The 25,051-nt window shown below is 41.3% G+C and overlaps 1 protein-coding gene and 1 long non-coding RNA gene across 3 annotated transcripts in view; both read left to right on the top strand.

The window, feature by feature from the left end:
* Positions 1 to 25,051, top strand: part of SASH1 (SAM and SH3 domain containing 1) — a 326,913-nt gene that overhangs the window by 101,181 nt on the left and 200,681 nt on the right. The window lies entirely within an intron of this gene.
* LOC113608008 (uncharacterized) lies at positions 9,306 to 23,459 on the top strand. The gene is made up of 3 exons (XR_003428181.1): positions 9,306 to 10,198; positions 19,142 to 19,149; positions 23,450 to 23,459. It is a non-coding gene; the product is annotated as an uncharacterized LOC113608008 (long non-coding RNA).

Genomic DNA, 25,051 nt, shown 5'->3' with positions numbered 1-25,051 from the left:
GATGATCAGCTTAGAATACTGCTCTGTCGGAAATACCCTGGCAGTCCAGATGTTGGGACTGCACACTCTCACTGCTGAGGGCCCGGGTCAATCCCTGGTCAGGGAACTAAGATCCCACAAGCCGCGTGCCTCGGCCAAAAAAAAAAAGAAAAGCGTGCTGCTCTGTCAAGCTGTAAAGGTAGCACACTGGGACCTACAGAGCCCGGGTCTCCAGAGTTCTGTACGTACAGTGTTCAATGCTCGTTTGGTGGCAGTTTGGAGGAAGGAGGCCAGGGCAAGGGAAAGAAGTGTGCTGAGGACAGGAGTCACCGCGTGGAGGCTCTGACTGCCTCTTGTTTAAAGGATTTGGAAAATTTAGCAAAATCTTGAAGACACATTTTTATACTTGTGAAGGCAAAGGTCAAGAGTCAAAGGTGTGCAGCTGTGGAGGGTTAACCTCTGTGTGAGGTTAAGCTAAGGGAAGAAAGGTCTTTAGAGAAGAGAATTTCTTTGTTGCTGAATTCTAGCATTTTCATGTGGCCAGCGCCGCTCCTCCAAAAGCAGGAAGAAACTTCTGTTGGTTTTTTGTCTTTTTTTTTTTTTAATTTTATTTGATTTATTTATTTTTACACAGCAGGTTCTTATTAGTTATCTATGTGATACGTATTAGTGTATATATGTCAGTCTCCCAATTCATCCCACTACCCACTCCCACTGTCCCCCGTTGGTGTCCATACATTTGTTCTCTACATCTGTGTCTATTTCTGCCCTGCAAACCGGTTCATCTGTACCATTTTTCTAGATTCCACATATATGCGATAATATACGATATTTGTTTTTCTCTTTCTGACTTACTTCACTCTGTATGACAGTCTCTAGGTCCATCCGGAAAAGCATACCGACAAGGGCCTGTAACGTGTAATAGGATTCATTCATCATAGAGGGTAGGACTCTGGGTCCGGGTGTAGCACTGCCCCACGGAGCCGCTGCTGACCTTAGGGAACTACAAAGGAGAGGCCCCGTGGAGAGTCACACCACTGCCGTCACTCGGGAAGCCATTTTCTTCCTTAGTTTTGTTTATTTTCCTGAGAAAAGATAATGATAAGATAGTCAGTTATGGATTTATTTATTAAGCAACTTGTATTTGATTGTGACAACAGTTTAAGATGAGAGCACTGATATTTAATTTGAGCTAGGGGTGTCAAATTTAGCAGGAAAAAAATACAGGATGTCCAGTTAAATTTGAACTTCAGATAGACAATAATTTTTTCGTACACATATGCCCCATGCGATATTTATATTTTTGTACCAATTATTGTGCAATTATTTGTATTTTATCTGGTAACCCTATTGAAACATCAATGTAACACAGCAGCACTACCTTCGGTAAAAATTAGTGCATGGCTATAACTTACAAGTTTTAAGGGAAATAGCATTCATTAAAAGAAAATACAATGAATTGCTGACTTGAAAAAAGTTTTACCATAATTTCTTATTTGGCAATTTCCCACTTTAAGTCTATAAATTTGCTCTCAGAGAACCAACAGGTAATCATATTTTCTCTCAAGTCAAGATATCATTATGTTATTCATAAATAAAGCATACAGGACATTTTGCAAGCATTTAAAATACTTTGTAGATAAATGTTTGTGTGTTAAAGGAGGGAATTCATTCCATGCATACAACAGATATCCATTGAGCACTCACTCTATCCTAGACATCGTTGAAGGTTTGGGGAGAAATAAGGAAAGAAAAAAAACCAAAACTTCCCTGTCCTCTTGGGTCTTCATTTTAGAGAATGGTTTTATGAGGCTGTGTGAATTTTAGACTATAACCAATCCCAGGAAGCTTAATGATATTTTGTGGGGCAATATGGTGTTATAAAGATTTCTTTTTCATAATTTAGACTTTAGATATTTATTTTTCAGCATTTATTGGTGCTACAAGAATTATACATCCTGATATCATTTAAATCCTTTAAGAAGTTCTCAGGATTTTATGCCTGAGAATTATATAAATTTAAGAAGCCTTTGGGGTGAAAGGTCAAACTGAATTGGGGGGGCACAAGAAGCAAGACATTAATTCAGGACGTTATCTTTAGTTACAAATTCTCAACTCTTAAATAAGAGTAAATTTACAGGGTGCCTGTCCCATCCTCTCCCCATATTTGAATGAGGGTTCTAGGAGCAGGGAATGTTGTCAAGATGTTGGGGAGGAAATGAAACTTTCAGTTCCTAGGGCCTGTTTCCATTGATGCATGGATATCAGTTTAGCGACATATTGTAGTCCTTATTCTACACTTGAGAGGTAGTAAATTGCTTTCGGGTAGAAATGAATTAACTCTTTCCTATGACTACCTTACCATAACACACTGTCAGAAATGATTTAGTAAACTGAATATGGAAGGCTAAAAACCTTAATATAGTTCCAAGAAATAAATTGATTAGTGTGTCCTTTTTTCATTAGTATGATCAGATTCACAAGATGACTTCACGCTAATACTCATTTTCATAACCTATTCACGCTAATACTCATTTTCATAACTCATTTCATAACCTCTCTTGTCTGTCTCAGCAGACTCAAGGTTGGAAGGATGTAAACTGTTATCTAGTCTGACATGCCCGTGTCCATCAGATGCTTATTTTCTCTATAACATCCTCACCAAGTGGTCCAATGCTTTTAGGTACCCTAGAATAAATTTCATAGAATTGTTTAAAAAAAAAAACTCTTTGCCACCCAGAAATAAGATATTCTGTTCCCTTCATGTAGAGCAAGGAAACAAGCTCAGGCCAGAGTTTCAAAAACCTTAAAGCAGTACAAAGTGTTCCCTCTACGTTTTACTTGAGGAAGAAAAATAGCGGATAAACCATTCTTTATTGGTGGCAATAGCAGTTCTATATCTAAAACCTAACTAACGTTCTGTATCTAAATAGCATCTGTATCTAAAAACAACTAACATAATGGTTATTATGTACCAAACACGCTACTAAGTCATTTTCATGTCATTTCTTGTTTAACGAAAAAAGCCATCATTTAATTTTCACAAGAACCTTAAGATAACATCTTATGTTCTTGGTTAATAATGATGATCAGAGTGAGAGTTGGAGAAGTTAAGTATCTGCCTACCATTTTAACATTTATGGGGACCTTTGGAATCATAGAATCCAGTCTTCTAGTTTTCTAGGATTTGCCATGATATTCGTATCATAAAGTGAGAGTGGGAAACCTTAGATCCATGGCACTATGATTTCATACAGCCTTATTCTCAAAGTCACATGATATGTCCCCATGCTGCAAAAATAGTCTATACCTATGTATATCTATATATCTATATCTTTCTATATATCTAGTAACAAATGATTGAAATTATTCTTCTCCCAGTTTGACCATGGATAAGGTAAAGGAGATGAAAATGTGTTTGATTCCAGGCACCTCTGTACTTTAAACTTGATTAAAAAATAAAAACATGACTCATCCAACAGCAGCAGAGTACACATTTATCTCAGCACAAGTGGAACGTTCTCTAGGATGGGCCATATGCTAATCCATAAAACAAGACTCAATATAAAAGGATTGAAATCATACAAAGTATGTTTTCTGACGTTATGGAAATATATTAACAGAAGGAAATGTAAATTCACAAATATAGGAAAATTAAACAATACACTCTTAAATAATGAATGGATCAAAGAAGAAATTGCAAGGAAAATTAGAAGATGGGGGCTTCCCTGGTGGCGCAGTGGTTGAGAGTCCACCTGCCGATGCAGGGGACGCGGGTTTGTGCCCCGGTCCGGGAAGATCCCACATGCCCTGGAGCGGCTGGGCCCGTGAGCCATGGCCACTGAGCCTACATGTCTGGAGCCTGCGTGTCCGGAGCCTGTGCTCCAGAACGGGAGAGTCCACAACAATCAGAGGCCCGCGTACTGCAAAAAAAAAAAAAAAAATTAGAAGATGTTTTGAGATGAAATCAAAGAAGAGTACAGCATATCAAAATTTATGGGATGAAACTAAAGCAGTGATTAGAGGGCAATGTATAGCTGTAAGATGCCTATATTAAAAAAGAAGAGGGCTTCCCTGGTGGTGCAGTGGTTGAGAGTCCGCCTGCCGATGCAGGGGACGTGGGTTCGCGCCCGGGTCCGGGAAGATCCCACATGCTGTGGAGCGGCTGGGCCCGTGAGCCATGGCCTCTGGGGCTGCGCGTCCGGAGCCTGTGCTCCACAACGGGAGAGGCCACAACAGAGAGAGGCCCGCATACCACAAAAAAGAAAAAAAAAAATGTAGTTTTTTTCTATTCACAGGGAATAGAAATCAAAACCACGTTGAGATACCACGTCACACCCACTAGGATGGTTATAGACAAAAAGAGACACTATAACAAGAGTTGATGAAGATGTAGAAAAATTGAAACCCTTGTTCATTACTGGTAAGAATTTAAGCTGGTATAGCTGCTTTAGAAAAACAGTTCGGGAGTTCCTCAAAGTTAAACAGAATTATCATATGACTCAGCAATATCACTCTTAGGGATATACCCAGGAGAAATGAAAACACATGTGCACACAAAAACTTGTATACGAATGTTCAGAGCAACATTATTTATTTTGAAAAAATGGAAACAGCGCAAGTATACATCAACTGATGAATGAATAAATAATATGACTCTTGAAAACATTTTGCTAAGTGAAAGAATTCAGTCAATACACCACATAGTGTATGATTCCATTTATATAAAATATTCTCAATTTGCATATTTATAGAGACATAAAATAGATAAGTGGTGCTTCGAGCTTGAAGTGAGGCTTGGAGGGAGGGAATGAGAATTGCCTACCAATAGGTACAAAGTTTCTTTTCAAGGGCATGAAAATGTTCCAAAATCAGGCTGTGGTGATGGTTTTACAGCCCTGGGAATGTGCTCACATGCAATAAATTGTACACTTTAAATGGGCGAATTATATTTTAATGTGAATTATATCTCAAAAAAGCTGTTTTAAAAAATAGGACATAGCATCCTGCTTTGTTCCCTCCTAAACCTACCAGTACTCGTACTATCCCTCAAATCTTTTCAATAATTTTATTATTGGGAATTCCCTGGCGGTCCAGTGGTTAGGACTTTGTGTTTTCACTGCCTTGGACCCAGGTTCAATCCCTGGTTGGGGAACTAAGATGCCACGGGCTGCACAGCATGGCCAAAAAAATATATATATATTATTGCTCTTTCAAGACCTAGCTTTAAAAATTCACAACTTCTAGAAACCGTTCTTAAAGTAACTCCTATGTTCTATACTAATCAGCTTCTTCAGAATGTATTCAGCTGTTTAACCCCTGCTCATATGCTTTTGGTAATTGTTTTAGAGTCATATTCTCATTGACATTCCTGAGCTGAGACTAATTTCCCCAAGTCCTCTACCTTCATTACCTTCTGCTACAGGGTTACCTGGGAAAGCTGATGATTCTATTTGTTCCCGACTTCACAGTCGGGAGCTCACCAAAGCTCACTCTCAATCCGAGGAAGCTTTGACCTTGATCTCTATTTCAGAGGGCCCAGGCAGTAGACAGCAGGCTGACTCAAAGGGTTTGATGAGAGTTGAATGAAGTGCTATTTCACAGAAGTGTGGCCAGGATTAAAGAACAAGGGATAGTATGGGACTTCCCTGGTGATCCAGTGGGTAAGACTCTGCGCTCCCAATGCAGGGGGCCCGGGTTCCATCCCTGGTCGGGGAACTAGATCCCACATGCCACAACTAAGAGTCTGCATGCCACAACTAAAGATCCCGCGTGCCGCAGTGAAGATCCCACGAGCTGCAACTAAGACCTGGTGCAGCCAAAATAACTAATTAATAATAAATAAATTTTAAAAAAAAAGAACCAGGGATGGTGAAGCACCAGACACTAGCAACTGCAGGAAGCCTGTACCACCTTGAAGCCTGAAGGGAAAATTGGGAAAACAGTTGTTAAATCAAGAACCATAACCCTGGAAATGGGCTCACCTCTGCGGAGTTCCCAGCTTAGAGGAAGGCAGCAACTGTTAAAACCCTGGCAGGAGTTGGCACTGTTAGACATTGATAGACACCCTACCCTACCTCTCTCTCCCTACACTCTCCTATCCTACACCATTGACCCAACCCAAAGGAAGCCAGAGGACCAGGACTCAGGCCACCATCAATAGACATCAGCCTCCCAGGAGAAAGATGGCAAAGGAGGCAGAGATGGATCTAGAGGAGCTGATGGTCACTAGTCTCTAAGCACCAAGGTTCCAGCCTCTAACTGGGTTCTAGGAAGCCTCTCCTTGGTTGTCAAGGAACATCACAGCTTCCACTTCTCTGTTGCTTGTGCTGCACTCTGCTTTGTACTTTGCGGCCCTTTCAAAATCAGCTGTTATTTCAGCCCCCAATAGGTATCTCCAGGAGAGGGGGATTCTTTGATCTTGTTGACACAGGAGGGCTGTCTCTTCACAATAGTATTTACAGCCCTTCCTTGGGTTTACAGAGTAATCTTTTCCTTCAGTTTTCACAGCCTCTTTCCCTTACCTGGGAACACACACAGGTCCCCTCAGGGCTGAGCCGGGGCAGATTTCCTTCCCCACCCCTCCATTCCCCCTGAGAGCGAGGCCATGGAACGCATCACCCAGCAGCCCCCTCAGGACCACTTCTTCCAGCTGACAATCATTGTGTGTCCCAAGCTGAGCTATAAGTCTTTTTGCACTCTCACATCCAGGGAGAATTCCTTATTGGCCGTTTTATATTTTCTTTAATTGACACTGGGGCAACAGTGGGAGGGAGTTGCTACAAGAGGAGCCTTAATATTTTAGGAAAATGGATTACTGTGTTTTACTTGTAATATAGTGGTGACCACAGGGGCTGATACCAAGTCACATAGGACATTTTGCCCCTACAGATAATACAGCCTGATGGTAGTGCCTTCGTAGTTCTTTTGTTATTATCTTGCAATATGTATTGGCTTAATTTACACTCAGACCTAAGGGGTTCTCTTGTATTGTCACCCCCTACAGAGTACCATAACTTTTTTACAGGCTTATTTTAACAATTTAAGGACTTATCTTACTTCTGAGTTTGCAACTATGGTCCAAATCCTTGAGGCTGCCAAAACTCTGACCTCTGTAAAAGTAAAACATTGTTGGCTTCACTGTTTTTTCTTTTTCTTCTACTATGGAATCATTCAGTAGTTACTGAATTCTGAAGCTTCCATCATGTGTCAAGTTTAGAGGAGCAGAGGTAGGAAATGTTATCCAAGCCAATGTGGATGCAGTGGTTCTCAAACTGTAGTTCCTGGGGCTTCCCTGGTGGTGCAGTGGTTGAGAGTCCGCCTGCCGATGCAGGGGACGCGGGTTGGTGCCCTGGTCTGGGAAGACCCCACGTGCCGCGGAGCGGCTGGGCCCGTGAGCCATGGCCGCTGGGGCTGTGCGTCCAGAGCCTGTGCTCCACAACGGGAGAGGCCACAACAGAGAGAGGCCCGCGTACCACAAAAAAAAAAAAAAAAAAATGTAGTTCCTGAACCTGAAGCATCAGCGCCAGCTGGGAACTTGCTAGAAATGCAAGTTCTCAGGCCCAGCCCTAGCCCTCTGGGAACCCTCCAGAAGGTTCTGATGCAGGGTAAAGTTTAAGACCCACTGGTCTGGTGTACCAAGGGAGGACAGGATTATGTGTTAGTCTGGGTTCTCTTCACTGTCTAGATAATGGACTTCACCATTGAAAGGAGCCTTTGAATGAGCATCACCATACCCCTGCCTCGTTGCTTTTGTTTTGCTGTCCGAAAAGAAGGCCATGTGAGGCTGGTCTGAGTTCAGTCAGTGGCATCATAAGTAGTTAGCCCACTGAGTCTCAGAAGCTGGCTGTGCCCAAGGATTGGGAGAACTTCATCCTGGCCACAGGACTTGGTCAGTACCTCTGGGAATCAACTTTGTGCAATGTGCTCAGTAGATATGTGCACGATGACCCGACCTCGGTGTTTTTAAGCATATGTGGTGACAGTGCCTCTTAGTTATCCTTGGGTGCGCCAGAGAACTGGCCACTTGCCACATTCTGAGCACAACCCTCAAAGGCAACTGGAGAGGAAGCTGAGAGCCCTGTCCTAAAAGATCTTACCGTGTACCAAGCTGTCAAACCCATTAAAAAATGACATCTTCCTGGAAGAGGATATGTATAAACCAGGTTCCACGGCTGCCCCAGTATTTTCATGCATCCTATTGTATTTACTGCCCGTCCACCCCCTGCTGATTCTCAGGGTCCAGAGGAGGGTGTATGCTTTGTCTTGAGAATCCAGCCCTACCAGAATGGCCTGTCATCTTCCTCATGTTGCTAATGGACAGCTGCTTTTTTTTTTTTTTTTTTTTTTTTTTTGCGGTACGTGGGCCTCTCACTGTTGAGGCCTCTCCCATTGCGGAGCACAGGCTCCGGACACACAGGCTCAGGGGCCATGGCTCATGGGCCCAGCCGCTCCGCGGCAGGTGGGATCTTCCCGGACCGGGGCACGAACCCGTGTCCCCTGCATCGGCAGGCGGACTCTCAACCACTGCGCCACCAGGGAAGCCCCCACCTGCTTTTTTAATTAGGTTATTAATTTTTTTGCTCAGCCTCTTAGTCAGCTTAACTTGGCTTTATCTTGTTTTGGTGGAAAGCAAATTACTTGGCTGGTAGAATTTGATTTAACTGGTCACTTCGCTCAGGGTTTGACAACTTTTCCGTTAATGTTTATTCAGCAAATATATTTTATGTAATTTTCCCTGAAATAACCCAGCTGACTCTGAATGTTCAAGATGTGCAGAGCCCTGAAAAGGAGCTGTGATCCCGGAATCTCTATGATAATACGAGGATAGAGATCATGGAAGAGACACAGCCTGAAGCCTTGGAGATGTAGCCTGGGGAAGCAAGATGTGCGGCCAACCACAATGCCCTATCTTTTTCTCTCGGTTCCTAATCTCTAAGTCTCTCTATATTTCTCTCTCTCTCTCTAGTGTCTCATGTGTGTTTGTGTGTGTGCACATATGGACATATGCATGTGTATGTGCATTGCACATTGTATAAGATATAATGGCATCTTACCACAGTTTTTTAAAAAATGGTAAAAAAAAAAAAAGCAAAAATGCATAATAATGGCTAACAATATTGCATGTCTGAAAACTTACTCTGTAATGGGCCCTAGGGAAAAATCCTTGCTTGTGTTATATCAGTGTTTACCAGAAACTTGAGAGCTTTTTTTTAGATAGTTTCTGCTTTTCTTTCTTGCTCTCCAGTTTTTCATATCAGAAAATGGGGACTTCCCTGGTGGTCCGGTGGTTAAGACTCTGCTCTTCCACTGCAGGGGGCACGGGTTCAATCCCTGGTCGGGGAACTAATTTTCCGCATGCCATGTGGCACAGCCTAAAAAAATGAAAAGAAAAAAAAAAAGAAAATGGAATCGTTCCTTTTCAGCCTGTGAGCATCTCTTCCTCTGTGTGGCCCCACCAGAAATGATTTGGTGTTTGTAATTATGCTGTCTTGGGAAAGGTGGAATATTGAATGAGAACTGAAGGTTATTATAATAAAAAATGAGTGATGGGGTAAAAATGCAAAATCTTCTCAGGCGGACTGGGCAAGACCCTCTTGCCTTTTCGGTGGCAAAGGCCAAGCAATGGTCTGTTGATCTTGCCCTCTGTGAGTTACAGAATGGCCTTTGCTTATAAATCCATGGAGCTGAAGATCATGCAGAGGACTTGCCACACTCGCTTATTTACTCTAGGATCAGACACAAGATGTCAGTTAATCTCTGTTATACTAGGGTTGCATATTTCCTTCCTCCACCCACTAGTTCTGGCCCCCAAATTGCTTCTGAACTAGCCCTGCCTGTTGGCCAGAAGAGACTGGCAAATGATCATTCCTCAGGATAGCCAGAGCTTGTATATCAGGCTGGAATGCTGTCAGAAGAAATGTAATTATCGTCCTGCCACGGGTAGACTGAGACCCATGTTAATATGAGGAAAAGACTAGTTCCTCCATCCTTGTATTAAAAGGCTTAGGGTATGGAGGTCAGTTGTAAATATTGGACAGGTGACCTTTGCCTGCCTGCTGGGTGGGTCAGAGCTCTAAACACACAGGCAACATGTATGAGGATACTGTTTCTTTCTTGGGCAAGAGAGAACAAGGACTGGCCCGTTTTGAGTGATTATTATTCTATCCTCCATCTAAAGAGTCAGTCCAGGGGTAATTAGTGAGGGTCTGCTATGAGGGTTATAGTGAATTCTGTCAAAGAGCTTATGATCCAGCAGAAGATTAAAGAAATACATAAACATAGAGCAAGGATTTACATAGAACTTGACCTCTAGAAGCAGAAAAACTACAGTTCAAATTTCTGCTCGTTCTCATAAATGGTGCTATAACAGCTGGAAATCCATAAGTGAAAGAAAAAGAGAACCTAGAGCCATACATCATGTATTATGTAAAGGTTAACTCAAAATAGATCATAGATCAAAATGTAAAAATTTAAACCTAGGAAGTTTTCCAAAGGAAAGCATAGGAGAAATGTTTTGTGGCTCTTCTAGGCAAAGATTCCTTAGATGAAACAATAAGATCCATAAAAGAAAAAAAGGATAAGTTGGACTTAATCAAATATAAAAATTCTTTTTGAAAGACATTATAAAATAAAAAGACAACCACAGACTGAGAAAATATTTGCAAAGCACATATCAGATAAAGGACTTGTATCCAGAATATATATTCAGATATCTTAAAAGTCAGTAATAGGATAACAGCCCAATTTTTCAATGGGCAAAATATTGAACAGAGCACATGAAAAGGTATTCAACACCACTCATCATTAGAGAAATGCAAATGAAAACCACAGTGAGATAACCCTAGATACCTATCAGAATGACTTTAAAAAATAAACCAAAAGCAAAAAAAAACTGTTGACACCAAGTGCTGGCAAGGCTGTGGAGCAAAGGAAACTCTCACACATTACTTATTGGCATGCAAGATGGTACAGCTACTTCGGAAAAATATTTTGGCAATTTCTTATAAAATTAAATACACACTTACCCCATGGCCGAACAGTCCCACCCCTGGGTATTCACCCAAGTGAAATGAAAACCTATGTTCACACAACACCCGTCCACGAATGTTTATAAATGGTTTTGTTCATAATCAACAAAAACTGGGACATACCCAAGCATGCTTCAGCTGGTTAATGATTAAACTGGGGTACATCCATACAATAGAATACCACTCAGCAATAAAAAGGAACAAACTACTGGTACTCACAGTAACATGGATGAATCACAAATGCTTCACAGACTTCAAATGCTAGGTGAAAGGAGACAGCCTCAGTAGGCTACATGCTGTATAACTCCACTTATGTGACTTTCTGAAAAAGGCAAGCTGGAAAGGACAGAGATCAGATCGGTGTTTTCCAGAGCCGAGGAGTGGGGAAAGGAGTTCATGGCTTCAGTCCATGAGGGGATTCTTTGGGGTGGTGTAACTGTCCCCTATCTTGATTGTGGTGGTAGTTACATGACTGTAACACAGCACCGTGCAGTAAAAGGTATGAAATTTATCGTATATAAATTATGCCTCGATAAACCTGACTTGGAAGAAAAAGAAGAAATACTAACAACAGTACTTAGTTGTCAAAAACTATGAAGGTGATGTTAAAATAAAACAAAACTCCACTGTGGCACTTAAGCTGAGTAAGTGACCTTCAGCAAGTTTCTTAACCTTTGTAAGTATCCATTTCTTCATCTTTAAAATGAGAAGAAATAGTAGCACTGCATACAAAATATGTTCTAAGAACTGAAAAACTCATGAAATAAAATTTGCTAGTTTATTCACCATTTAGTCTGTACCAGGTTTTGGAAATGGCTTATCTAAGTCAGTTCTAAAAACCTCAGGGAATAGATTCTATCATTAATATGCTGAGAACAGTGCCTAGCATATAGGAAGCACTCCACAGGCGCTGGCTTTGTTTTACTCTTCACTGAGAATCTCTTATGTCCAGGTACTGTGCTGGGCACTAAGAATAACAAAAGGAAAAGACCGTGGAGTCCCTGCCCTTAGGCAGCTCACAGTGAAGAGACAAGGAAGCAAATTAACAATTAAAATGCTGTGTATCGTTTACTGGACTTGCCGTGGTGATCATTTCATAATGTATTTTTAGGATCACTATGTTGTACACCTAAAACTAACATTATATTATATATATCAACTATACTTCAATTTTTTAAAAAAAGAAGATAAGGGCTTCCCTGGTGGTGCAGTGGTTGAGAGTCCGCCTGCCGATGCAGGGTACACGGGTTCGTGCCCCGGTCCGGGAAGATCCCCCATGCCGCGGAGCGGCTGGGCCCGTGAGCCATGGCCGCTGAGCCTGCACGTCCAGAGCCTGTGCTCCGCAACAGGAGAGGCCACAACAGTGAGAGGCCCGTGTACTGCAAAAAAAAAAGTAGAGAATCTTTAAAAAGTAGTAAGATAAAATTAAATGCAGTGTGTGAAGTGCTGTGAGAGTGGGATTTGCAGGATACTTCTCTGGGATCATGGAGGAGGAGGAAGAGACTCTTGCTGGGGAGATGGTGGTACTGCAGAAATCCTTCTCAGGGGAGGTGGCATCTGATTATGTCTTGAAGGACAGGTTGAGTGTCAGCAGACAGAGATCCAGGGCGTGTGGAGTGACTGAGGAGAGACACACTCCAAATGATAACCAGACCTCCCACTCCCCCCCGAAAAAAAAAAAAGATCATGGGAATTAGTGGCAGAGAAAGGGGATACCATCTGAGCCAAACCCCAAAGTTGGACTTAGATATTGTAGGGAAACTATGTGAGCAGAGGCTAGATGGAAGCTCACGTAAGCTGACATGACATCCTGATTCTGACATACTCTCTCCTACTGTCCAGATCTTTGGAAAAAAGCTTTGATAATCTCTATACTCATTCCAGTGTCTTAGATTCACCCTGACTGAGAAAATTCACCTTTAGCTCCAATTTAAGACCACTTGGCTTCAGTTTTTCTTCGTGCTTATTTGTGAATGCATGTGGAGGATGGTTCGAGGGTAACTTAGCCTCTGCTAATTTTTTCTACTATTTGAGGTATGGCACACGTTTCACAATGTCCTGTGGTTCTCGAGCCTTGGTATTTAAATACAACTAACACTCTTCTGGGTGCAAAATACCACTGCAAAACTATTCAAAAGATTTCTGGCAAAACAGTGGAGTAGAAGGTGGAAGTGAAGGGAGAACATTGAATGAAGTGGCTCTTTGTCAATATAAATATACAAACCTGGGCTTCCCTGGTGGCGCAGTGGTTAAGAATCCGCCTGCCAGTGCAGGGGACACGGGTTCGAACCCTGGTCCAGGAAGATCCCACATGCCGCGGAGCAGCTAAGCCCGTGCACCACAACTACTGAGCCTGCGCTCTAGAGCCTGCGAGCCACAACTACTGAGCCCGCGAGCCACAACTGCTGAGCCCGTGCGCCTAGAGCCCGTGCTCCTCAACAAGAGAAGCCACTGCAATGAGAAGCCCACGTGCAGCAACGAAAACCCAATGCTGCCAAAAATAAAAAAAAATAATAATAATTCAAAAAAATTTTATAAATATATACAAACTTGTGTCGAGTCTCTTTACCCTTTTACTGTCCCACAGCCCCTCAACAGGTGGCATGAGCTCATCAACATTTGTGAGTAGATGCGATCATTTTAATGTTGCTTCTAATTGACAAGGACCTTGGTGGTTGTGTGCGTGAGGCTGCGTGCCTGGTGTAGGGTGGGCAGTGGAATTAGAAACTGCTACCTGCTCCTTCTGGCAGAAGAGCAAGAGCTGTAATTGTGGTAACTGGCTAGAACACATTGTGTTAACTCATAATCAAAGGCCTTATTTTGCTGGTTTTATTTCCCTTAACTTGCCAGTCCTTCCCTCCCCCTTGCAGAGCTCTGAATTTTGGGCAACTGGAACAAGGAAACCTTGTTTCTCTGAAAATTACCTTTAGCATAAGCTCAGTGTTTTCCTGTCCAGATTTTCATAAGCAGTTTGGGTTGCATTAAATTTACACCAGTAATGAGCTTGTGCTTCTCAGAAAAGGTCCAAAGAGGAAGTGAAAAGAGCTGGGAAGTAGCTCAAGCAGTCCTTGGACTCTACCAGGTATTCTAATCAGAGGATAAACAACACGGAGTCGGAAGTTCTGTCCCCGAGCAGCCAGAATTTTTGCAATTCTCATTTCATAAGCTGTATGGTGAGTAGACGCAGCCCCACTTCCTATAGTGAACACAGACAACGCCAAGACTGCAGCCACATACACTACCTCACTCAGTGGCACCCCTGAGGACTCTGCCTACTAATGAGAATACTTTTGTTTATACAAAACAAAGCAGAAAACACTCACTTGATCAGTTTAGGAACCGTCTTTTAAATTGTATGGGTTCCCTTCAATCATTCAGCTTCTTGGAAGAAAACAAGTCCCAATTATTAATCATATCCTATTAGATCAGCCTTGAAAACAATTTATATGATAATGAGGAGTTTACTGAGCCTGATGAGTGTATTCTTTTGTGCCTGAGTCGAGGGGTTATTTCTAAGACATTCATGGTCATTTCCCTCTAATCAATGGCATACGTTTTCATTTTAGGCCCTTGAACCAATTTTGGAAATAGATGTCTATTTTCCTCTCTTCTCTCCACCCAACATCATTACTGTGTCTGAGCTCAGGAGGGAAAGAAAGAGAGGATGGAGTTAGAATAACTTATTCTCTCCTAAGCCCCAAGTCTACTCATGAAAAATAGTGTACATGGTTTTTGGGGTTTTTTTTAACATCTTTATTGGAGTATAATTGCTTTACAATGGTGTGTTAGTTTCTGCTGTATAACAAAGTGAATCAGCTATACATATACATATATCTCCACATCTCCTCCCTCTTGCGTCTCCCTCCCACCCTCCTGTATACATGTTTTTTAAAAGCAGCTATTTATCATTAGTACTAAACAGAATTGAAATAAAATTTTAATAACCACTATTCTCTTTTATTCAGTGCTCCCTTTAAGCCAGGTAGATATTGTATTAACTGCTTTTCCACATAATAATAATAAAAGTAGCTAATATATTTTTATTGATCATTTACTATGTGCTGCTCATAGCATCAGATTCTTTGCAAACTATCTCATTTATTCTTCTTATCAACACTATGTCATAGACACTTTCATTAACCCCATTTTATAATTGAAGAAATTGAGGCTGGTTTAAGGTTGAACTTAAATAGTCAAAGTCTGTGTGCTCAATCACCACCTTAGATCCTTTGATGAATCCTTAAATAGACAGATTTTGTTTGTTTGTTTCTGATGCAAGTTATCCCAGTGATTGGTCAGTTTTATATAAATTCAAAATATTTTAAGTTGAAAGGATTTTCTTACCTTGGTGGTAGGAGCTTTCTTAGCCTGTCAAAAATCTCAGAGAAAGAATCGCCTGCCACACCCCTGAACACTTCTGCCTTTGAGAATCCTTGCGCTGTAGCCCCACAGACTCTTCCCCCCGCTCACAACTCTGAGGATACAGTAATGCTTTTGTTCACCAATTTCCTGGCACATGAGTGTTTTCAAACTAGAATCAAAACAGAGTCCGAACTTTACTGCTGCCTAGCTTGGTTTAAACCTCATTCTTTTTCCAAGAGATTTACTTAAAATATAATATTACTGGAGTCGGATCACTGTGTTTACTATTTAACGTCAAGTTTTGCTCTTATCTAGGTTTTTCCAGTTGGAAGCAGCTTCCCTGGTCTTCCCTCTGTTTCTCCCCTTTTAGATGGGAGAGGCTGAGTGGAAACCCACCAGCTTTCCCAGCGGAGGCAGTGGGGGGAGAGACCAGCTTCTTTATTTTTAATTCACTGAATATGAAGGGAGCCGCTCTGTAGCTGTTTTCAGTCTAGACAGGATATGATGATAATAACACAAATAAAAGTTCATGTATTCCAGCCAGGGACAAATTAAGTGGGTGCAGGGCATAGATATATGTCATGCTGTTAGTGACATGGAGCAGTACACAGCCCACTTCGGGGCATGGTGCCCAGATTAATTGGCTTGCCCAGAATGCATCTGTGATTAGAAGAAAGCTCTCAGGAAATGCTGGGCAGTGTGCATTTGGACTCTCAATTTTTCATCTCATAGGCACTGAAAGTTAGACATTTTATTTTACAGACCAGGAAGGTGAGTGGTGTTTGACACCATGGGTTTATGAAATGTTTTGCTGGTTTTCCTTCATAAGTCATAGACACTTCTGGGAGAAACTGGCGACCATATGTTGAGATGACGCAGGGAGTATTGATTATTGCTTTGCCGAGGTGGCTAAGCTCTGGGACAGTCAGGGTTTAAAGAATTATGGAAAGGGGGGTGTATCTTGAGTATATGTATGCGTGAAAGAGCCTCAAAGTGAGGCTCTTTATGTCACATGAGCTACTGAAATAGAACCCCTGAGATTGCTGTGCTTAAAAATACTGTCGTTTGTGCCTTGGGGAGTATAACGGTGATCAGATATAGCACGTGGCGGCATGCTCTCCACTCTGAATCAGCTGGAAAGGGAAGGAATCAGGAGAAATAGGCAAGGGCACAGAGCAACTTCAAAAATAGTGTTTCTCCTTGGGAAATGTCGAGATGAATAGTAAAGAAGGTAGACTCTGTATCCAAGAAAAACCAAGGGTGAAATTGCTTGTGTTGCTGACCAAAGGCTAAATACTTCTTTTGGATACAGATGAGCCATTCCAGTGGCCTCCACGGAATCTGGGCGTGCATGAGCCAGTGATAAAATTCAGTCCAATAAAGAGCTCTTGTTAATCCGTGACACCATATTTATCATCAGACCTGCAAAACCAGGAAAGTTAAACACTCTGGGTGGATCAAAAAAAGGTGGTTCCTGAATATTTGTTATTATTAAGGAGGTTTGAGGAAATACTGAGAAAAATCTTTTAAAATGTGACTCCCAACATCTCCTGCTTGCTTTTTCTTGGATGCTGTGTCCCTTCAGGTTCCATTCCTTAAAAATTTGCCATAGTGCATTCCTGTTCCTTTTTGGAAATGCTACAACGTGTAAAAGTTTTGCACTACATTCCATTGTTTAAATAAACCTACCTAAGGAGGCAAAAGACCTGTACTCAGAAAACTATAAGACACTGATGAAAGTAATCAAAGGTGACACAAACAGGTGGAGAGATATACCATGTTCTTGGATTGGAAGGGTCAATATTGTGAAAATGACTCTACTACCCAAAGCAATCTACAGATTCAGTGCAATCCCTATCAGATTACCAATGGCATTTTTCATAGAATTAGAACAAAAAAGTGTACAATTTGTATGGAAACACAAAAGACCCCGAATAGCCAAAGCAGTCTTGAGAAAGAAAAATGGAGCTGAAGAAATCAGGCTCCCTGACTTCAGACTATACTACAAAGCTACAGTAATCAAAATAATATGGTACTGGCACAAAAACAGAAATATAGATCAATGGTACAGGATGGAAAGCCCAGAGGTAAACCCACGCACCTATGGACACCTAATCTATGACAAAGGAGGCAAGAATATACACTGGAAAAGAGGCAGTCTCTTCAATAAGTGGTGCTGGGAAAACTGGACAGCTACATGTAAAAGAATGAAACTAGAATGCTCCCTAACACCACACACAAAAAAGACCTAAATGTAAAAGACAGGACACTATAAAACTCTTAGAGGAAAACATAGGAAAAACACTCTTTGACATAAATCACAGCAAGATCTTTTTTGACCCACCTCCTAGAGTAATGAAACTGAAAACAAAAGTAAACAAATTGGACCTAATTAAACTTAAAAGCTTTTGCACTGCAAAGAAAACCATAAACAAGACGAAAAGACAACCCTCAGAATGGGAGAAGATATTTGCAAACAAAGCAACGGACAAGGGATTAATGTCTAAAATATACAAACAGCTCATGCAGCTCAATATCAAAAAAACAAACAACCCAGTCCAAAGATGGGCAGATGACCTAAATAGACATTTCTCCAAAAAAGACATACAGATGGCCAAGAGACACATGAAAAGATGCTCAACTTCACTAATTATTAGAGAAATGCAAATCAAAACTACAGTGAGGTATCACCTCACACTGGTCAGAATGGCCATCATCAAAAAATGTACAAACAATAAATGCTGGAGTGGGTGTGGAGAAAAGGGAACCCTCTTGCACTGTTGGTGGGAATGTAAATTGATACAGCCACTGTGGAGAATAGTATGGAGGTTCCTTAAAAAACTAAAAATAGAAATACTATATGACCCAGCAGTCCCACTACTGGGCATATACCCTGAGAAAACCATAATTCAAAAAGACACATGTACCCCAATGCTCATTGCAGCACTATTTACAACAGCCAGGACATGGAAGCAACCTAAATGTCCATCAATAGAGAAATGGATAAAGAAGATGTGGTACATATATACAATGGAATATTACTCAGCCATAAAAAGAATGAAATTAGGTCATTTGCAGAGATGTGGATGGACCTAGAATCTGTCATACAGAGTGAAGAAGGTCAGAAAGAGAAAAACAAGTATCATATATTAACTCATATATGTGAAATCTAGAAAAATGGTACAGATGAACCAATCAGCAGTGCAGGAATAGAGACACAGACATAGGAAATGGACGTGTGGACAGAGTGGGGGAAGGGGGGGGCGGGATGAATTGGGAGATTAGGTTTGACACATATATTCTACCATGTGTGAAATAGATAGCTAGTGGGAACCTGCTGTATAGCACACGGAGCTCAGCTCAGTGCTATGTGGTGACCTAGGTGGGTGGGATGGGGGTGGGAGGGGGATCCAAGAGGGAGGGGATATAGGTGTACATATAGATGATTCACTTCATTGTACAGCAGAAACTGACACAGCATTGTAAAGCAACTATACCCCAATTAAAAAAACAAAAAACAAAAAATCAGTGACGCATTCAAGAATGATCAGAAGGGGCTTCCCTGGTGGCGCAGTGGTTAAGAATCCGCCTGCCAATGCAGGGGACACGGGTTCAATCCCTGGTCTGGGAAGATCCACATGCTGTGGAGCAACTAAGCCTGTGCGCCACAACTACTGAGCCTGTGCTCTAGAGCCTGTGAGCCACAACTACTGAGCCCACATGTCACAACTACTGAAACCCGCGTGCCTAGAGCCTGTGCTCCGCAAGAGAAGCCACTGTGATGAGAAACTCACGCACCTTAACAAAGAGTAGCCCCCGCTCTCCACAACTACAGAAAGCCCGCGTGCAGCAATGAAGACCCAATGCAGCCACAAATAAATTAATTAGTTAAAAAAGAAAAAAGAATGATCAGAAGTAATTGAAAAGGTTATGCTTTCTTTTTTTTAATTTTATTTTTGGCTGCATACGGTATTTGTTTTTTTCTTTTTGGCTGCATTTGGTCTTCGTTGCTGCGCTCAGGCTGAGCGGGGGCCACTCTTGGTTGCAGTGCATGGGCTTCTCATTGCGGTGGCCTCTCTTGTTGCGGAGCACGGGCTCCAGGCATGCAGTCTCAGCAGTTGTGGCTCGCAGGCTCCGGAGTCCAGGCTCAGCAGCCGTGGTGCACGGGCTTCGTTGCTCCACGGCATGTGGGACCTTCCCGGACCAGGGCTCGAACCCGTGTCTCCTGCATTGGCAGGCGGATTCTTAACCACTGAAGTTTATGCTTTCTAAGACAGGGTTTTGAGAAGAACTCTCTCTTTGTCTCTCAGCTTCGGGAACTCAAACCTTCCAATTCTTGCAGTTATTTACATAGAGAGTCTCGAAGCCTAGGACTTTGAGTGAGTACTGAGAATTCCTGACCATACAGCACACCAGAGACCGTGTGGTTTAAGGTACCAGTATCTTGTGCTTCAATCTCTGCCACTCATTTGTTGAGGTATTCATTCATTCATTCAAATGTCTGGCCGGCATTGAAATTGGCTCCATGAAGGCTTGAATCTGGAGGTGGAAAAGTAGCAGGCATGTTTCGGAAGGTGATGAATAAGTAGCATTGCAAAATATATTATCTGTAGGACCAGATCTGTACACAATAAACATTTAATAAATGTTTAACCTTCATTAACTTTGTGCTTATCATTAAACAACAGAGTAACAAAAATAGAAAAATTCTCAAAGATAATTTAATTCAAGATCCCACCATCCTAATGCATCACCAGTTTTCATTTTACTTCATTTACTTACTTGTTCAAAAAATATTTATTGAGCTCCTACTCAGTTACAAACACTGGCATATAATATTTGTAGATTCTCGTCTCACCTTTGCACACATGCACTCCAGATTTCTCAGAGTTCAGTGTTTCATACAGAGGATATTTTTTCGTGCTGTTACATGTTCTTTATATTGACATTTTAATCAATAGATATTATTCCTTCAGTATCATTTATTTGACCATTGTTCTCTTGTGGAATATGAAGCTTCTTTCTAAATTTTAAATGTTGTAAGAAGTGCAGTAATAAGCCTCTGAGCACAGAGCTTCTGATTCCTTTCCAATAATTTACCAGGATAAATTCCCAGGAGTCTAAATACCGGATCAGAGGATATGAACATTTTTATGGATTTTGATGCATCCTGCCAAATTTCTGAATCTTGTACCAATTTACATTTGTAATTTTGTTTATGTCAGTCACGTTCCATTGCCACCTTCCTGAAGATACTGCTTGATTTCTAGATGGAGAACTGAGGAACACTTGGCCTCATCAAGAATGCATGCATAGGGCTTCCCTGGTGGCGCAGTGGTTGAGAGTCCACCTGCCGATGCAGGGCACACGGGTTCGTGCCCTGGTCCGGGAAGATCCCACATGCCGCGGAGCGGCTGGGCCCGTGAGCCATGGCCGCTGAGCCTGCGCGTCCGGAGCCTGTGCTCCGCAACGGGAGAGGCCACAACAGTGAGAGGCCCGCGTACCGCAAAAAAAAAAAAAAAAAAAAGAATGCATGCATAAGCCATTTCTTATAAGGGGTATCTTCCAGATGGCTTAACCCATCTGTTATATAAATACCTTCCACTAACCAGGAAAGCCATTTTCCTCCTCCCCAGACTTTTGGTATCTCCTTACTTCCTTATTCCCTAAGACAATTCCTATACCAAAATACTCACTCACAGTATTATAGAACATTAGAAATGGAAAAGACCTCAAATATCTCCCCCCTCCTCATTTTAGAGTTAAGGACCCCGAGAACCAGGAAGATTGAAAATTACTTCATATCACAGTGTTGGTGGGGAGATCTAGGACGAGATTCTCTGCATGAAGCTGTTTGGTACTGCTGCTAGGAAATATCAAGGGAGGTGGCCCATTTACTAATATTGGAAAGATAAAGAATCAGCATGGCCTTTGGGCAGGTATGACCTGCACATTAGTGAAGTGTTCCAAATTTAACTCCCTCCCTAATGTGCCCGTGGCTCTTCATGTGTACTCTGTTATTGCAGGCGTTGGCATTGCCTGTTCAGCCCAGGGACCCTCAGCAGTACATGGTGCACTTGGGAAGTAAAATGAAGGTCACCATTTCAGAAAGGAAATCAGGAAGCATTAAAATACAAAGGATGAGCTCTCCCAGAGCCTTAAGACAAACCTCTTTAGTTGACAGCAGGCTAGGTGCAGCGTGACTGACCATCTCATTCTCTGAGCTTTGGACTAGCTATTCATTCCCTCTCTAGCATTTTTTAAAACAGAGAACTTCAAGTTCCTCCAACACATAATATTGTTTTATGTCTTTGCGCCTTTTTTCCTGTTGTTCTCATAGTCTGAAACCAGCTTAGCTCCCATGTGACTGGCTAATTTCAACCTTTCCTTTGAGACTGCTTTAACTCAGATGAAGCCTCTTATAGGAAGGCTGCCATGATGCCTCTAGACCGCCATGACCATCGAGTCTCTCAGTTCATAAAGGGCCTATGGATTCTTTTATCACACTGGGTTGAGAGTATTTATGTGACTCCCTCACAAGACTAAGCTCATCAAGATCAGAATCTGTGACTTTTCATACTCCCCAATGCTTAAATACCTTCCACTAAGTACAGAATAGACATTCAGTAAATGCTTATTGAACTGAAATATCTGAAATGTATGAATGAGGATTTGTAAAAATCTTAAAATCCAGTGAAGATCTGGGTCTAGCATCAGCAAAATGTGACTAGAATGTAATTCTTTCTTAGAATGCTTAAATCTGATCAATTTTGTTGTATTATTGAGTAGGAAACCTGTGTTAACAGGAAAGGGGTAGTCTGTTTGGACTCTGTACAAGAGAATCCCGCCAACAATAATTTCTCAAAAATGTAAATTATTATTATCATCACCATCATCTCCTCTGGAATCTTATTCTAGTACCACCCTCTCTTAAATTTCCAATCTCTCCTCCTCTACTATTCCTTTTCTGCTTGCCTTATAAATTCGCTCAAATCTTTCACATGCTTAAAAATATTTCTTCAAACCTTGTGACCCCTTCTGTTATCTTTCTTCACTACTTTTCTCCCATCATTTCCTCAGTCTCCTGCAATCTTGTTTCTACTCCTTCCTCTACAATGAAATTGCACTGGCTAAGCAGAGTTACTAGTGACCGCTAAAATGAACGTTCAGTTGATACTCTTCCTATCGATGTTTCCATAATGTTGGACACTGCTGATCCTTCCCGTCTTCCTGTTACCCTCAAATTCCTTGACATCATGCCACCATGATTCTCTACCGCTGGGACTACTCTCACTCAGACACTGTGTCGTTAACCGCATGTTGTTCTCTTGAATGGTAGTGTTCCGCAAGTTCTGTCTTTCTCAGTTTTACATTCGCACTTACACCTGTGGATTTCATCCCTTACTACCCATCATAATCACCTGTGGCTCTTTCAAAAAAATAAGGATACCTGAGAAAAAGGAACATTTGTGAACTGTAGGTGGGAATGTAAATTGGTATAGCCACTATGGAAAACAGTATGGAGGTTCCTCAAAAAATTAAAAACAGGACTGCCACATGATCCAGCATTTCTACTTCTGGGTATATATGCAAAGGGAATGAAAAAGCTTCTCAAAGAAATATCTGAACTCCCATGATCATTGAAGCATTATGCACAATAGGCAAGCTATGGAAACAACCTAAGTGTTTGTCAATAGATGAATGGATAAAGAAGATGTGAGATATCTATATCGATATTGATATCGATATAGATAGATAGATGATAGATTCACAGAATATTATTTAGCCATGAGAAGGAAGGAAATCCTGCCCTTTGTGACAACATGGAAGAACCTGAAAGCATCACGCTAAGTGAAAGAAGACAAATACTGTATGATATCACTTATATGTGGAATCTAAAAGAGCCGAACTCGTAGAAATAGAGGTTAGAATGGTGGTTTCCAGGGGCTGGGGGTGGAGGAACTGGGGAGGTATTGACCAAAGGGTACAAACTTCCAGTTATAAGACAAATAAGTTCTGGGGATCCAATGTATAGCATAGTGATTATAGTCAATAGTACTGTATTATATACTTGAAAGCTGCTAAGAGAGTAGATCTTAAATGTTCTTACCACAAAAAAGAAATGGTAATTACGTGATACGATGGTGATGAAGGTGTTAGCTAACAGTATGGTGGTAACCATTGTGCAATACATATAAGTGTAACAAATGAACAAGTTGTTCACCTTAAACTTACACAATGTTATAGGTCAATTATGTCTCAACAAAGCTGGAGGGAGAAAGCAGGAGTATTTCAGGGAAAATGAACAGACTGAACAAAACAGAGAAGCAGAAAATAGGAAATACAGAGAATGTGGGGAAAAGTAGATAAGAGCCTTCCAAAATAACTCTATGTTTGATCATAACAGAAAGTCAAGCTGAAAAAGCAGTGTGCGATCAGGCAGGAACCGATGTACGTGTGCTAAGTGCCCCTATTGTTAATCCTTGTAGCTCTTGCCTAGATTAGTAGTATGACTGAAAATTTGCCTTTTCTCAATTTTCGCGCTCTTCTAGACTCCACGTCACCACTAATTATAAAGTGAACCTAAATCGGACAATTTAACAATTTCAAAAAATTAAGGATTTTACACTCCTGATTAAATACTCCTGAGAACCAGGGCTGTCTTTTGTGAATACCTAACGTGACGTCAGACATAACTAGAGCTCAATTGTTTGTTGCCTGATGAATGAATGAATGAATGATGGATCAGATCTCTCTAATTTGAACCAGTAGGAGAAGACTAGTCAAAACTATGGAATATTCTGAAAGGGTACAAAAAGTAGTATAAACTGAGTGGCTTATTTAGAAGAATTACACATGAAATATCTTATGGCACTCTTAACCAGCTTGAGAAGATTTTTTTCTTGTGTTGGTTAAATATCCTCCCTTTACTTCTCTTTTTTAAGTTTTATCCTGTTAATTTAGTTAGTATATTTCCTCCCCTCCCCCTCCTCATAGTAGAATACAAAAGCAAATCTGGCCCAGCTTGGGATGAATCATCATGAATCATGATTAGTCATTCTAAATTAAAGTGTATTTATTTATGAATGTACTAGTGAATGATTGATTTGTTCCTTTGCTGTCATTAATCTCTAGCCTCTTAATTTTACCTTTCAGGAGTTATTACAGAAAGAAAATTTTCATACAGGTATTTTACAGTTTTTGTTTATTTGTTTTGATCACTAAAGAGTAATTCTTTTTTTGGAGAATTTTGGGAGTTCCCTGGTGGCCCAGTGGTTAGGGCTCGGTGCTTTCACTGCCGGGGCCCCAGGTTCAATCCCTGGTCAGGAAACTAAGATCCTGCAAGCCGTGAAGCTTGACCAAAAAAAAAAAAAAAATTGTATTTTTTATCTTTTTTCCTTTCATGTGTGTTCCATTTAGACCAGGAAATTGACATTTCAGCCCAGAAGACTTAGGCCAGATGTTAGTGCACTGGCTGAAAGATGGATTTCCTGCCCCAATAGGTGACCTCTTAAAGCAAAATAGGCTTTTTCTTAATGGATAGACTGTCCAAATGACCTCATTTCTAGAACAAGGGGCCTTTGTTGTGTCTCTTTGCAATTGGAATCAACATCATCTGATTTTTGAGAACATTCATTAGATAAAGAGGAGCTAGCACCTAGTTGTTTCATTTATAAGGC

This window comes from Aethalodelphis obliquidens, unplaced genomic scaffold (genome assembly GCF_003676395.1).
Source record: "Aethalodelphis obliquidens isolate GAN/ISIS:26980383/991018 unplaced genomic scaffold, ASM367639v1 scaffold3, whole genome shotgun sequence".
NCBI classification, from domain to species: Eukaryota; Metazoa; Chordata; class Mammalia; order Artiodactyla; family Delphinidae; genus Aethalodelphis; species Aethalodelphis obliquidens.
This window is presented reverse-complemented; position numbering and strand designations above follow the sequence as displayed.